Raw genomic sequence first — 12,715 nt, forward strand, 5'->3', positions numbered from 1 at the left:
CTCTCCCTCAGATAGGAACACAAATTGGATATGAGGTTTGATCGCCAAGTCCAAATGTTACGTTCCCATTTTTTACACATGGACAGAAATGAGGGGGGGGGGGGCATTCTGTGTGACCGTAAATGACATATGTTTGTCACCTTTAAATGAAATGACCTATTTTGTGGAAACAGCTATAAGCCTACTTGTGCTCTTTCAGGAGAGGAGGACCGCAATATGTCGTAAAAGATTGGCTTTCTTTTCTGTCCCGGTAAAACACAGAAACACCCTCAGGGTATGTCATTTCCCTCTCCGGGAAGGTTAACATAAAGCTTGAACTCAAAAGAGTTACCCAAGCAAAAGTAATGCAACTATAAATTCAAAAAATCAAAACAACAAAAGCCTCTTTGTGCGCCACTAACAGTAGCGGGCTCTGGCTAAATGGACGATGAGTTTGCCGTCCTCCAGCCCTTATTGAGCTCTGGAAGTTGTACAACGACTGCTCACACACTGCCCATATTAGCGAGTTAACTACTGTATGGTTTGCCTCCCTGCTGGTTCTTGAATGGCGAGCACTGATGAGCTCTTTGTCGCCTGTGCCTTTCTAAAGAGGAGAGGCAGCCACTTCTGTCGAGTTGACTAGGTGCCAGGCCTTCCAGTTTGGCCCGATCCCTCAAGCATGAGCCTCACATATTCAAGCTGTTTCAACAGCCTGTCAGCTAATGGGATTTGGGAGAGGTACATTAAGCCTGTATGAATCTATGAGGGAGAGCAGGACTCTGGATGCTCATATTGCTGTGCCATATTAAAGGGCTGGAAAAGTGCTTTCCTGCTCCGTGTCTTCCTGTTAAATGTCAGGCCACATATGCTAGGAGAGAAGTAGCAATGGCTCTGATATGTTGCGCTTATGCTGCATTAAACCCACAGAAACCTTGATTCATCCAATCGTCCCTGGGGTTGACAATTTGTTCACCATGTTAGATTGAGTTTCTATGTACCGTCCTAATGTGGGGAGGTCACTGCAGATAATATGTTGGCACACCAGACTGAAATGGTGACTACTGACATAATCACTCCTGATGCAAATTTCCAAAATCGAGGAACATATAGTTTCAATGCAGATGGTTAAGCATTAAAATAAAATGGTTTGTTTGTATTTTAGTTTATTGCCATATCATTTTAAAAGGCTATTTCATGGCAGATACAGATAATAAACAAACATTCAATAAAATTCCGCTTATAAAAAAATTAAATGAATAAAACTAAAAGAAAAGATAAAAATACAAAATATATAAAAATAATAAAACAAAACATAAAATACAATAAAAATAAAAAATACAAATAATTTAGAAAATGGAATGAAACAAATAAAAAAAATAAATAAAATAGAAAACAAAGCAAAAACTACAATACAAAAAAACCCAATAAAATACAATAAAACAATTAATAAAATGTATAAAACAATAAAGCAAACAAACAAACACATAAATAAGTAAATAAATAAATAAATAAACAAACAAGTCAATTAGTCAATCATGTACTCACCCTAATGTCATTCCAAACCTGCAGAACAGAAATGAGATTCCCCATTCACTTTCAAAACATAGACACGGACAGCCAGGATATTGTTCAAAAATTCATCTTTTGTGTTCCATGAAAACAACAACAAGAAGTTTAGAACAGCATGCATTATTGCTTTAAGTGCTCAGTTCACATACAGTTCTGTCATTTAGAGGTTTGTGAATTGTGTTAGGCGAAAGCCAAGGATATTTATTAATGAACACAATAAAGTAAAGTGCCAAGTAGTGATTTGCTGAAGGATTGTCTGGACAGCTGTATGAGTGGTATAATAAAGGCCATTTCTCCAGCTGGGTATAAAATAAGAAAAATACATTACCCATATTCCACCCAGCAGCACAGCACTGGACAGGCGCCCACTCCACGCTGCAAACGCAAAGATGGCAGAAGGGTGATAAATTTCAGCAATGCCTTGAGTACTATAGACTAATCCGTGCGAGCAATCACGGGAATAATTGATAAACCAGATAAGATTTAATGTTCCCAGCTGTCACCGTGGGACCGGGAACCTCTGACACTTTGACGTGTACGGTGTGTGCGCGTGGGAATGAAGTGTGTGCGTGACTGATGGATCCGTGTTTGGGCAAATGACAGCAGCGGTGCTAAAGTGAGCTGTTTAATTAACCCTACGGCGAGAGGCTTGTCACAAACGCCCATTTCTTCCTGACTGAGACCTCAGCAGATCTAAGGGAAAGGCAGGGATGAAGAGGAGGAGGGGAAAATAGTAATAATGTGGATCCACAGCGCAAGATTGCTTTTTTTATTCTATTTTATGGGTCAGTGAACTGCATTCATTACAGGGACGTGAAGACATTCGGTCGTAAGACTAATGCCTCGTTTCTCCGGTCCGAGAGTAGTTTGTAGATTAATATGTGACACAATAATTTGTGACGTCTTAATCAAGGTGGATTTTAAATCGTAAATAAACTGGAGGTTTTCATTTAGCGAAAATTATGCGCTCATCGGTTCCTTTTTCCATTAGATCAATTGAATTATAATCAATTAAAACCAAGATTGTTCCTTCAGCTTTGATCTATTCCTCTCCTGGCATTTCAATAAAGACCACACTTAGTCAGGCACCAGCAAAGCTTTTGTGATTTTAGCACAGAACAGTGAAGGGGTAGATTAGCTCTGGGAAAGTTCAAGCAGAAACCTTAAATCAAGGTTGAGTTTAACCCCCATTCATCTTGCATATTGATGGCCACATTCCCTCCCTCCTCTTGTCTTCCATAGGGATAATGCATTCTCCAGCCTGGAATTCTATCAGAGCGGTCTGCTTCGTCAGTTAAATCAATAGGCAGCGTATGGCGGCGGGTCAGCAGTCACGTTCTGCACTGCGTCTTCAGGCAGCAGGCTGATGGTTTGAGTGGAGGAAATTTGCTTAAAGCCCACACCAATTAACTTCAGGATGATGAATGCTAGGGGTGGGCAGGGAAGGGCCGAGGGGTTCTGCCTCTTTTTGTGCAAGAGTGTGAGAGTCTCAGCTGCTTTGGTGAAGAATGTGGAGAAGTGGGAGGGGCCACTTTCAAACAGATAAAACCGGGTGCTTTGGGTCTGGGTCAGCCCACCCCCTAATGATTATGTCAATCTGTGTAAGTGAGCCAACACTGGAGCTGTCAGGACATAATCAGTCAAAGCTGGATTTGTAAAAGGCGCTGGGGAGACGCACAAGGCTGGGCACAAGACATCTGCATGGGGAATTGCCCTAATCTGCAGAGAGGAGGCAGCGCAGGGGTCAGACTCTTTTGTTGAGGTTGACAGTCAGCCCTGTTGAAATGAAGTGAGCAGCGTGTGTCTCCTCATCACATAGTTCATAAAGAGAGCGTAGATCTGCTGGAGGAGGGATGCCAAACAATAGTGAGAAATCAGCACCAGGTTTTCACAATATGGAGACTATTGATCAAGCCCTTCAAAGAAAGGAACACTTCATAAAACACTTCACTTCCAGCTATCTTGAAAAGAACAACAATAAAATCACTTAAACACCTAATTATTATTTATGAACCATTAGGAGTTGAACTATTCCTGAACAATTCGAAATCCTTTAAGGAACCATTAAATCTATGACTATACTATATTTGCCTGTATTATTAAAAAACAAATATAAAATAAGAAATGTTTCTTGAATGCCCGATCAGCATATTAGAATGATTTCTGAGGGATCATGTGACACAGAAGACTGGATGCTGAAAATTCAGCTTTAATCACAGGAATAAATTACATTTTTAAAATATATTCAAATAGAAATCACTTATTTTAAATTGTAATAATCTTTCACAACGTTACTATTTTTACTGTATTTTAAGTCAAATAAATGCAGCCTTAGTGAGCATATAAAAAGACTTCAAAACTTTAAACGCTATAGGACTGTTAAAAAACACATTTGAAACTTAACATATAAATGTATATATAAATGTAAACAATATGTATTTTATATCAATAAAATTTAAACAACCATAAATAATTTCTCTGATTTACTCTGATTGACAAATCCTACAACAGTAATAATTCTCGGTTTGTGTCAGATGTGACCAATTTTCTCTATCACTGCATTCAGACTGTATCCTCACAAATCAATTAAACAATTATTCAAGTGTATGAAAACACAGCATTTTAGTAGAGTTGAGAGAATGCAACTTAATAAAAAATATTCAGCTCCAGATTTCTTTTTCTGAATAAGAACATTTGTTATTCAACATCTAAACCAAAAGCACTCACCTCAACATCTCAAAAACATCTATATATTCTTCTGCATAAACAAAACAACAGCTAGACTACTTAGTTTCTGACCCCACAGATACTACATAATGAAAGGACAAAGCACTTCCTGAGATGCAGACTTGGTAAGTGACAGCTCAAAGAGTTTCTGAGAAGCTGGAGTGGAGACAAGAACATTTAAAGTGTCACATGGCTGTGAGGAAGATGAACATCATCATGGGGAGCAACAGCTGCTACACTTTGAACAGTCAGGGACCAGATGTCACCCAAATACCACAATCTATTCACTATACTGAGCACAACTATAAAGGGGGGTATGTTTATATGGTCATGCCTGAACAGCTCGCATCTTTTAAGGTGTGCTACAGCAATACAGAATGTAAATATTACATATTAAATTACAGCCAGCGGACCAGAGAAGTCCAAACCTTAGTCCTCATGCAAACTTTCCTCCACTAATTAGTTTTCTTGCGGAAATGCTCAAATAGCACCCACAGTTATCACTGCTTAATTGAAATAAGAAACCCTTCACATAAGGATATAAACATCTGTGCATCTAAATACAATCAGTGGTAGCATGTTTTGGTGACAGTTGTTGACACCCAAATTCCCAAGACATTTAGAAATAAAGTACTTCAGAAACACAGCTGTTCAGCTTTCAACATAAAACAATACCTTAAATGTACTATTACTCAGGAGAGGTGTGTGTAATTATGATATTGCAATGATTACATGACAATGCTACATCTTAAATTATGCATTAGGGTCTGTGCTTTTACATTATAGTTTTCAAAAATGACAAGAATATTTCTTCTAATACTGTATAAGAACCAAAGCTGATTATTGTGTCACCATTTTAAACACCCTAATTTCAACATAAAACAATTGCTTTGTGTCGTTTAAATGACCATAATTGTAGAACAAGACATGTAAAGAAAAGCCTAAGATGTTCAGAATCATCCTCATGTTTTAAAGGACTAAAAAGTCCCATGATGCTTCCTCCGTTTCCACACTGCAAGAGCTCCCGCTGTGACAACAGCCTGTGATATCTCATTTAAGATCGTTTACATGGAGACATCGTTCACTCCCCCTTTAGACAAAGCTTATCCATCGTTATAAATCAGCTCAACGTCAGACAAAAAAGCACAGGTCAGCAGTTTCTTCCCTTCAGTCTCTCTCTCTTCCCTTCAACAATCTGCCTTCAGCTTTTTAATGTTTTTTTTTCTGCAAAGATAAGTCTGCTCTCTATTTAACAAGCTTTGCAGCTACCTTTGGTATAGACTTTTTCATAAAATGAGAAAATTCATCTAATCAATCCCTTTTAGTATGTTATCTGTTTCTCCTGACAACTTAAGTCCCTATTGATTTGCCATTACTATGTTGGATAATCTCTTGTCAGGGGAACATTATAAAAATTAAGCCATTTTCAGTCTTCATATACCTTACAGACAGGGTCGATTCTCTTTATTTGTTTTATATATATATATAAATACACAGAAACTGAGCTGCTTAGTACAATTCACCTAATAAATCACATTCTGCTGATGTATATACAGACTGATTATTGTGTTTGTGTAACTCAACTACTAAAGCATGTGGTTAAAAACAACATGGTTATGGGTTCTTCAGTGAACATATCACGATAAAATACAGTTTAAATACACTCCAAGTTGCTTCAGATAAAATCATCCATTGAAAGTATAAATACTAATCTCTTATTTTGGTATGGTGTGTGCATAGGCTAAAAAAAAATGTCAAACTTCAAAATCCTTAGTCGCATTTAACAATTTCAGTTAGAATATTTTTAACTTACAATATTATATAAACGCAATGATTTAATACGCTGCTATGGAACTACATTAATTGCGAAAATGTTTCTCTTTTTTTGTTAGCTTCATACAAACAAAGATCATTTTAGTTTTTAGGTGCATATACAACATTAATAGAGAGCAGAAAAGAATATGCTGTCAAATTAATATAAGTTCAATATTTCCATATAATATTAATATAATTTGCCTTCAGTACAGTCACAATATAACACCATTTATTTATTCTGTATAATATCATTGCTAATCTATATTTTCACACTATATAAATGGGTGTTTATACTAAATACATAGATACCTTTAAATTAGGAAGGGTATCATTATATGGCCTAAAACATAAATATGCCTAGACATATGTATGCAAAAAATGTAATATATTTTCCTTGTAGTTTTACCAATTTTTCCTCTGTGGTGATATATTTATTAATACATCCCTAAAATAATTTCAACAATAATAATCTAATAATATTAATAATTAACTGCATTATAAAAATGCAATTTATTTATTAAAAATATTGAACCATGATGTATACACATGTATCTCTTCACTGGCAGGAAACTTGTAAAAGTGTAGCATCCTATCCTGTGGTCAAGCCACACTATGTAATGTAGTTTCAAACGTACACACACATACACACCTGCATTAATATGGAGCATGTGTAGCGGCCTGACCCCCAACAACAGTTCCTCTCCTCTGTGTGTGGGTGCCTGGGGCTTCTTCTTCGGCCCCGAGGAGCCCCTTCATTAATCGGCCTCGTTCTGGGGGAGGTACTTAATGCACACACACGACAATCGGCGGGGCTGTAATTGCGTTGTCAGGGGCCAAAAAACAAGCCTGCTCCTCCAAACAGACATCTGGCAAGGAGGCAGAGAAAGCCATGTTGTTAGGAGAGGGAGAGCGAGGCAAGACAAATAAAATTACTGCTTGGGTTTTGAGATCGGTGGGAGCCCAGCCTGCCTAATCTCACCAATGGGAGAGCACGCCTGTTGTAACCCAATTACAGGAGCATAAGCAATTTGTTAGACACTTCACATAATGTAACAATTTCCCAATAAACTCTGACTTGTAATAACATTGCTGAGTGAGTGCATAAATTCTAAAGGAACTTAGGAGGGTTGGATGCAGCAGCTGCGGGCAGAGTTAGCAGCATCAGCAAGATCTCTCACATTTACACTCCGACCTGCTTCCAGTCTTCGTGCTGTTCAGATAGGATGAGGATAACTGGATTGGGTATCCACATCCTCAGCTGCATACTCACAGTAAAAGACAGGGTCTCTGAGGAGTTGTGTATTCACACCCGATCAGCCAATCAAGTGCCATTCCAAATAGTACTGCAGGGAGTGTAATGCAGTAGGAATAAAGCTATACTGATTAGGGAAAATGTGTAAATAGAGTAAATGTTACCCATCAGACATTACACACAACCTTAGTACTACATGAAGACTGGCTAAACTAAATATAGTGTAAAGGGGTTGAGGGACAAAATTGTTTTAATTCAGCTTAATTGACCTCAAGAGCGGTTACTTGACAGTTGTGCATGGTTAAAGAACACAAAATACCTTAAAATGCCATTTATGACGATGGGGTTATACAACGGTTGGAGTTTGTTGTACAAGTCAACGGTTGGAGTCACTACACTACAATATTTTTAACTAAATGTAACTAAATAAAGGGCATAATATGACAAATAATATGATAAATATAAAGTATATATAATTAAATATATATAAATACATATTTTATATATATATATATATATATATATATATGACCTCCAAACCTTTGAACAGTAGTGTATACGTATTCACACGGTATTTTAAGTATTTCCAATATTTGAAACTCAGGGTCAGAGAGAACACACTTACTGATAAAAAAAAAATTTATAACTTCAATATACCACATTTATTTTGGATACAAGTAAAGTGCAGTCAGAGGTGACAGCCTCATGGACAGTGCTCCAACATACAACCATATATGGTTGTGCTTTGGGCAACCTGAGTTTGAGTCCCAGCTCGTGGTACCTTCCACTCCCACTTTGCTTCCTGTCTGCTCTCTATGCTGTCCTACATAAATAAAAGTAAAAATGATAAGTAGAGTGAAGTTGCTCTTAAGGAAATATTCCCAGCTCAGTCTGTAGGGAGCAGTGCAGGATTCATGTGAATCAGAAGCTTGTGCTACTGACAAGCTTCAAAGACAGACATTGTCTAACCTTAAGAATATCAGTGCCATTCTGCTTATGTCCTCATACAAGAAAAATGTGAATAATTACTCATTCACCACCAAAAGGAGTAGTAATTAAAACAACCATCCATAATCATTATTTTACACCATACCATCATTTTTTAAGTGCATGCAACACCATTCACACATTCATTTGCTCAAAAATCTACAGCTTTTGCTAAAGTCATACTATTATACTATTAATAAAATTGCACACAGGTTATTTTATGCACACAAATATGACAATAAAAGTTCAGATTTATATTACATTTGCAAAACATTTTACTTCCTTAATGTGACACATTTCCAAGTGAAACAGGATTTTCAATAAGAAAATATTGTGCGTGGGATTAGACGGTATCCATTGAGAATTAATTGAAGTGTTTGCATTATATACACTAGAAGAGTGGTTATTAACCTATTTGATTTCAACACCCCCATTTGTCCAAGACAACATTCAAAAGCCCTTTCATCTTGTCTGATATGTACCTCTGGTACTTCTGTTGAAATGGAAATAAATAAACTCAAAAATATGATGTCAGTTTGTAGTGGTACATATTTATTATAAGTTTATTCAGCATTTTAATTAAGATGATTGTTATAACCAAACGTAAATAATTTGAAGACTTATTGGGGCATCATTGGAAGTTTGCTGAGGTCCCCTGGTGGGCCCCGGCCCCCTGGCTGAGAACCAATAAAACAATGGCAACATATCTCTTCGGTGACTGCTTTACGATAATCAGTTGTCCACATGACCTAAGTAACATCAGTGGAAAAGGAAAGTGTGAGTCAAGATTAAGTAAACAATTGTTTTCTTCAAAATAAAATGCACAGATGAATCATTCCCAATAAGACCAGGTGCAACAATTGATTAAGTCAATAAGTTCATTTTGATTTCATATTGACGTTTACATGGCATCTGTGAACTTGATATATTTTTTCCCATAAAATTACAGTCTATCTCCTAATGCCATTAGCTGAAAGCCCGTGGTTCTGTGGCTGACATATGTACTGGCTGCAGCTCAACATTGTTTGGCACAAAGTAAGAGAGAAAGCAGGGAGGAGAGAGAGGCCATTCCCCTGTGAGTGAAGGCAAGCAGTCAAGGTCGGAGGAGATCAGGATGGGGTTAATGAAATGATGACAGCAGGGGTGAGGGGGAAAACTCCAGTGGTAATTTACAAGCCTCTCCCCTGTAGGGCTGAAGGTTACACTAGGCCCTGTTGGGGAAAAAGCAGGAGAATGGGACAATGCGATGGATCTACACATACTTCACACCCCACGGGCTGACACACACACACACACACACACACACACACACACGCCCATAAATGAATCAATCAAACAACTCAAATTAATGTAAGATACTCAGAAAATAACTTTTACTGTAACTATGATTGGAGACAGTACTTTTGTGATGATTAAGAGTGTTCATAAATTAGAGACGGGCTCCTTTTACAGTTTAAAATCCTACATATGGAATAATAGTCCGAAAAATGACTATAATTTTTTGAAATGGAGGGGTTTAGGAATCTTTAGACAAAATATTTTTTTTAAGTTTGCAAATGTGTTTTTGTTTAGTATCATATTTGATACATCAGGCTTTTATGGCTCATATACTATGACAACATTAAGCTAAAAAAAACACCTTAGCTTTATTCAGAGGCCCAAACTGAGCAAAAATATGCAATTTGGTGCAGATGTTATTATTTATATGGCCAGAGAGTGATGAAATTCTGTTAGTTTGTATAGCAGACTACTTTATGAATCAGTATTATCAATGGTCACTGTATATCTTCAATAATATTTCTTTAGATTATATTTAAATGGTTAGTTTAATATATCAAAGCTCTATAGTTTTAATTGTGGGGGAATGAGAGACAATGTTTGAAAGATGTAATAATAATAATAATACGTTTACTTTATATAGCACCTTATATAGCAAAATCAAAGTCGCTTTACAATATTATAACAAATAAACGTACAAATATTACATTAGAACATGATTCTTCAAAACAAAACAAAAATTATGTATGGATCATCAAGAAAACCTAAGTTGCTTCATTCCAGTAAGTGCTGAAATAATAATAACAATGTAAAATATATTCTTGTGTTTACTTTAGTAAATATTCAGTGAAGATTTCACAGTAAAAAGACACTTGTATCCTGACCAGAAGTGGGATGTTTTTTTAGAATTATACTAAAAGGCATTTTTACTTGCTAAAACATAAACTACCAATCAGACAACAGAAGCCATGTTGAGGATTGAGTACAGCAGGTTTTTCAGATCAATTATCATGTTGATAATTTAGAGGCCTCAGAAATGTGCCTATCAAATATGATAAAGTAGGCTGTATAGGTTAGTACATAAAAAAGCTCTCTCTCTGGAATTCACCAATTTTCTTTAAATTTCACATAAAATGACACTATATTTTGTCTGATTTGAAAAAAGATACGGAAGCTCTCTACCTCATGCTAATTGCATTACATTGCGACAAGTAAAAGCCTGGATGTAAGTGATTGTTGTAATTAGAGCGCTTTAAATTACAGCCCTAATTCCAGACGATGTCCCCCACCATTCATATGCTGCTGACCACGCTAGAAATTCCCCCTGATGGGACTCCTGGCTCTGTCATAAAACTATCTGAGGTGTAATCTTCAACTGATTTACCTGCCGTTTTCTCAACATCGCACAATAAAAAGGGCGAGACCGCCAAGGTTTCATGGGGCTAGTTTGTGATTAGGGATGCATAATTGTATCCTGCTTTGATCGTTTCCATGCCTTATAACTTCTTGCATATACAATGTGAGGGACTCGTGAGACAGACAGAGTGCAGTGTAAGCAGGGAGGATTTGGGAGCAGCACTGGGCTGCAGTCTTAATCTGGCTCTGGAGACAAAGCGTTTATGATGTACATCATTGGCTGAACTGGAGGAAGGACTAATTATAGTCATCCCGCATGACACATCCTGAGGTATTGACCATTTGTTCTTTTTGGTTAGATGGGGTACTAAGCACCCGAAGAGCAGCTCTCAACTGTCCGAGGAAAGCTGATGAGTGTGTTAAAAACAACAAAAACTCTTATGAGAGATGAGCGGGTGAAGTTGCTGACTACAGCAAAGTCCACAAATTAAACCTCAGTTTTTTTCCTCATTTGTTTCCAGGGTAATAGTTTTCAACCTGGTCAGAGCGTGATGTTGTTTTCCGCTCTGCCATTTAGATCAGCAAATGCTACTGTTCTTGTTCACGGAAAGTTCAAGGCATTATTCACGAAGTAAAACTGTGACACTGACATTAAAGTATAAATGAATGTGTACTCTCTTCCACCACTCTCTGAGGTGGAGATAATGAGATGCTATATCACCATGATGGAGGGAGTGGAAATCTGATTAAGATGTGTTTGCATCCAACGTCTCAACTAACTGCGAAACTCATAAAACGCATTTGCTGTCTCCCCCATAACTAATGGCTGGTTTTCACAGCTTTGACAGCGAGCCGTGTGTGTTATTTTGTCCGGGTATTATAATAATAATGAGAGCAAATTAGAACAATCAATTTCCATGGGTGGTTCTTGATTGGGGATGATGGGCAATATGGCACTGGGTAATCCATCTTCCTGGCCCTGTCTCATTAATGGCTGCGTCGCCGCAACAACAGCCAATGGCAGTGCGGTGCTATGGAACACATGGGGGCATCATTCTGTGAGCCTATGTTCAATTAGCAGTGCCGGCGATAAACAGAGTGATGTATGCAGGCTCGCAGATGCGGCAGCTTGAGTTTAGAGCCTTTTAAAGCCCCTATATGTATCCTCTGTGCCTCGACACTCGCATGAGCTTGTGCGACGCCCTCGCTGAATATGTGCTAAACAGCACTCAGCCAACATTACTTCTTATACAGGGAGCATTCGAAAATACAGCTTCTTGCATTGCACCAAGAGTAGGAGAATCCCAATTGGTACCCATTTCACCCATTTTTCTTACCCATTATTTTGAGGGAGTGGGGGGTGGGAGGTTTTATGTAAATGAGGTGGCCACAAGAGGGCTTCAATGGTTTGACTAACAGGTCTATACTAACAAGGATGTTACTTTTTTCATCAAAACACTGTTGACCACACATATTTATACACACACACACACGGGGGAGGGGGGTATTATATATTATTTTAATTGTATTCTATTTTATTTGATTGCTGACCCAGGCAACTAATTTCCTACATAGCTATGCTATGCTATCTAGCTATCGATCTATACTAGTATATCTACTAACTATCTATCTATATCTTTCTATTTATCTATCCATAGTATATCTATCTATTTTTCATAAATCATACAGTGGGTACGGAAAGTATTCAGACCCCCTTCAATTTTTCACTCTTTGTTATATTGCAGCCATTTG

At 37.5% G+C, this 12,715-nt stretch overlaps 1 long non-coding RNA gene across 1 annotated transcript in view; it reads right to left on the minus strand.

Moving 5' to 3' along the window:
- LOC107673891 (uncharacterized) overlaps positions 1–12,715 on the minus strand; it is a 23,053-nt gene that overhangs the window by 7,809 nt on the left and 2,529 nt on the right. Inside the window, exons 2-4 of the long non-coding RNA XR_001632443.1 lie at positions 6,740–6,956; positions 1,877–1,923; positions 1,525–1,542 (exon numbers count right to left, since the gene is read on the minus strand). This is a non-coding gene — a long non-coding RNA (uncharacterized LOC107673891). The remainder of the gene's footprint in view (positions 1–1,524; positions 1,543–1,876; positions 1,924–6,739; positions 6,957–12,715) is intronic.

Source organism: Sinocyclocheilus anshuiensis, unplaced genomic scaffold, assembly GCF_001515605.1.
Source record: "Sinocyclocheilus anshuiensis isolate Anshui unplaced genomic scaffold, SAMN03320099.WGS_v1.1 scaffold292, whole genome shotgun sequence".
Taxonomy (NCBI): Eukaryota; Metazoa; Chordata; class Actinopteri; order Cypriniformes; family Cyprinidae; genus Sinocyclocheilus; species Sinocyclocheilus anshuiensis.